Genomic DNA, 3,721 nt, shown 5'->3' with positions numbered 1-3,721 from the left:
ACTGATATTAAAGACAAGTTTGAAAAATATTCAATGCTTTTGAGTGTTTCATAGTTTCACTCAACTATTTGACATCATTGATTAAATATTAGATAAGAAAATTTGAAAGACAGAGCTGAAAGCACACAGTTGTAGTGCATTAGCAGCGAAGAAACCAAAAGCGAAGAAACCAAAGACGCAAGAAAAAAGAAGAAGAAGAAGGAGAATAAAGAAGTTGCAGTGGCAGCTACAACGAAGAGGAATGGGATCTAAATTAGAAGAGGGTATAGAAGGGAAAAAATGAAAGATTTGGAGCATAGATCTCAGTCATTAGACACCAAATTAGTGAGTCACAGACCCATTTTTTTCATCATCTTCTTCCTTTTCTTTTTCTTTTTTCTTCTTGTTTGTACCAGTCTGAAACATCTTTACCGACCGAAACAGCCGGATTTCGCCGGTACGGCCAGTATTTTTTCCGGTACGAAACAAGGGGTGTACCTGTACTGGTGCACTGGCTAGTACGGTATATACTAGCCGTACCGGCGGGTAGGGATGACAATTTTGCCCCGCCCCACTTGACTCGCCCCTCCCTGCTTCGCCCCGTGCAGGTTTTTCCTGCCTCGCAAAGGTGGTGGGGCGAGGATGGGGTGAGATTTTAAACCCGCACCACGGGGTGGGACGAGGATGGGTTTACACTTTTTAGACCCACCCCACCCCGCCCCGCATTAATAATGGTTAAATTATAATTTTTTCATACCCTAAAACCCTACTATTTAAACAAAAATATCATCAACTTATTTTATTCTACCTAATGTGGCTCTACCTCTTTTTTCTCTCTTGCAAAGTTGGAAATAAGGTACCAATTTTAACCTTTTTTTGTTTTGTTTTGTTTTTTTTTTTTTTTTTTTTTAGAAACAAATTTATATACTATTGAATTACTAATTTCATTCATGATTTATACGTATTTCTCAACTCACTTTTCATCATGAACATAATATAATTTTTTTTTAATGAGGTACGGGTCCGAGGCTCTAAATATTTGTGTCTGTGTCATTGTTTTTGTAATTTTGTGTGGGCATTTGGCTGCTTAACAACATTGCTTCTTTATGCTTGTCAAAATCCATATCTATTTTACAAGCTAGGTTTTTGTTTTTTAATTTTTGGAGAATGAGATGATGAGGAATATGTTTCCCTATTGGTTTGATTGCTGATATGATGGCATCAATCATGTACTAGCTTTAGCTATTCGTTCTCGTTCTCCACACAAAAATTATATACAATTTAATTTTGTTTTCTATATTTTTATTAAAAAAATATAAGGTACAGGTTTGAAACTTTGTCCCATTCTCTATGAAATAGTCACAAAATGGGAGGAGATTCTTTTTGAAGAACTAGGCAATTTTTATTTTGTTATGTGTTAGGAGTTTGGATTTTTTTGTTGTGTCATACTATGAGATTTTTTTTGTGATATTGTCTTGTTAAACATTTAGATAATATTATTTTAGTTTTTGCTAAAAATTAGTTTGATTTGATAGGATAAATTTATTTATAATTTCAAGTATAGTTTTATTATTGAAACATGTCATTTTATTTGAAAAAATGGTAATAGTTGTAGGGAAAATTAACAAGAAATAAAGTTTTATGGTGTAGGGTGAGGCTTCGCGGGGCCTTAAGGGGTGGGGATGGGGCAAAAAATTTTCCTCATCATGCGGGGTGAGGCGGGGATGGGGCAAGAAAAATCCATATGGGGCGGGGGTGAAGGCCCCATCCTTCGGCCCCGCCCCACCCCATTGCCATCCCTACCAGCCGGTACGGTATGGAATTGACTTCCTTATCTTGGACATATGTTGCTTTCTTTTTGCTGCCAAATAACCCATTATACAGCAATTGCTGCATACTAACATGCCCTTTCCCATCTCAAAATGGGCCACAAGGTAGCTAATTATGGTCCCAAAATTTGATATTTTGTCCATTCCCACTTGCCATTTAAAAGCCATTTCTAAGGTAGACATACTCATTCTGTATGGCTTTCTACATAGTGTTGATTTTACACATTCTCAAAATTAACTGAAATCGTGACTTCAAAAAACTAACTCTAGGCTAACCCTTGCAACTCTTAGACCACAAGATTATTAACACAATTAACCTAAGAATGGTGCGTGATGTTTGCGACATGCATAGAAGAAATGCCCTTGGGTATATTCATGCAAACTTTCAACTACATATAGGGAAATCATTTGAAACAAATTTCCAGAACGGAAGAGACTAGGTAAAAGTACAAGAAAAAATATACACATAAAGATAATACATAAAATATGCAAATATCTAGGAAGCTCAAGTCGAATTATCAAGATCAATGAGATCTCCTAAAGTCATCATGTGTAGAGGCTTTAGGAAAGCAGATTTCCAAGTTTGTAATTTTTGATAAACTTGTCGCATGGTTGGACGATATTGTGGATTGGCGTGCAAACATGCCGATGCTATCTTTGTCACCAAAATCACCTTTTTGGCAACTTCATTTGAAGGATGTGCAAGTCGTTGGTCCAGTACATCTTTCAGAAGATCATTATGGGGTGTCGATGTGGACGATGATGCGAATGGTGATGATAGAAATGAGATCAGATCACCTGGATGCTTTCCCATAACAATTTCCAATGTGATTCCAAAACTGTAAATGTTGCACTTTTCATTGACTTCCATTGTGTATACAAGCTCTGAAAGTTAAAGATCATAGTTATGCTCTACTTTCAAACAATGATTCAAACTAAATTATGCTCTACTTTCAAACAATGATTCAAACTAAATATAGTTATGCTCTACTTTCAAACAATGTTTCAAACTAAACTCGCAATAGTCCTCTGGTTGCCACCTATTTACATACTACTCCATAGTTTCGTAGTTGTAAATTTGAAGTAACAAGCCTAAACCTTTTGCTTCCAGAAGGAAAATGATAAAAATTATTACCAATTTACTACAAAAATTCTAATCAGAAAAAATTACTACTAAAAATCTTATAAATTAGTGTGAAGGTAATAATGAATATGATTGATAACACATTTTGTTGGGTGTACAAATATGAGTAAAGTCTCACGTTGAATAAAGATAAGAAGCTTTAGTGGTTAATATAATATAGTTAAGCTCATAGCCTTATGGATTAAGTGTGTTTTTATATATTATATTAACTACGTATGATCTCATCATTATTCAATGTATGTGAGACTTCACTCATACGTGTACATCTAACAACATTAACAATATAATAAATAAGTTGATATGAAAATGAATGTAATTGATATGACACATTAATTTGAAAAGCCTATAGAATAAAATTTGTATTAGCTAGTTTTACAATCACTATTTGGGAAAAAAAAATGCTCATACACCCTCTGAACTTTCAACCACTAGTCAAAACATCCCCTGAACTTTTATATTGGCCAATTCACTCCATAAACTATACATATCTATCAAATCAATACATTTGTTAATTTGGTGTTAAAAAACTAACTGAATTTGTGAGATGCACGTGTTCGTTAAAAACTAACTAAACCATAGAGACCCAACCCAAAAATTAAAGCAAACCAATTAAGTATTCCTACTACAGAAATTTGCACATGCAGATTAAAAAAAATGTTCTTTGTGGATCTAAATAGCAATTTGCTTTCAAGTGGACCCTATAGTCCCTTAATCCAAATTTGCCCATATATCGATCCTTTTTTTTTTTTTTTTTTTTTTTTGTGGGTAA

At 34.3% G+C, this 3,721-nt stretch overlaps 1 non-coding gene across 1 annotated transcript; it reads left to right on the top strand.

The window, feature by feature from the left end:
• Nucleotides 1–1,144: 1,144 nt before the first annotated feature.
• Nucleotides 1,145–1,231, top strand: LOC111990583 (small nucleolar RNA Z102/R77). The gene has a single exon (XR_002880670.1). It is a non-coding gene; the product is annotated as a small nucleolar RNA Z102/R77 (small nucleolar RNA).
• Nucleotides 1,232–3,721: the final 2,490 nt, after the last annotated feature.

The sequence above is a fragment of the Quercus suber genome, unplaced genomic scaffold (genome assembly GCF_002906115.3).
Source record: "Quercus suber isolate HL8 unplaced genomic scaffold, Cork oak 2.0 scaffold_1684, whole genome shotgun sequence".
In the NCBI taxonomy this organism is placed as follows: domain Eukaryota; kingdom Viridiplantae; phylum Streptophyta; class Magnoliopsida; order Fagales; family Fagaceae; genus Quercus; species Quercus suber.
Note: the sequence above shows the minus strand (reverse complement) of the source record. Positions and strands in the feature narration are given on the sequence as shown.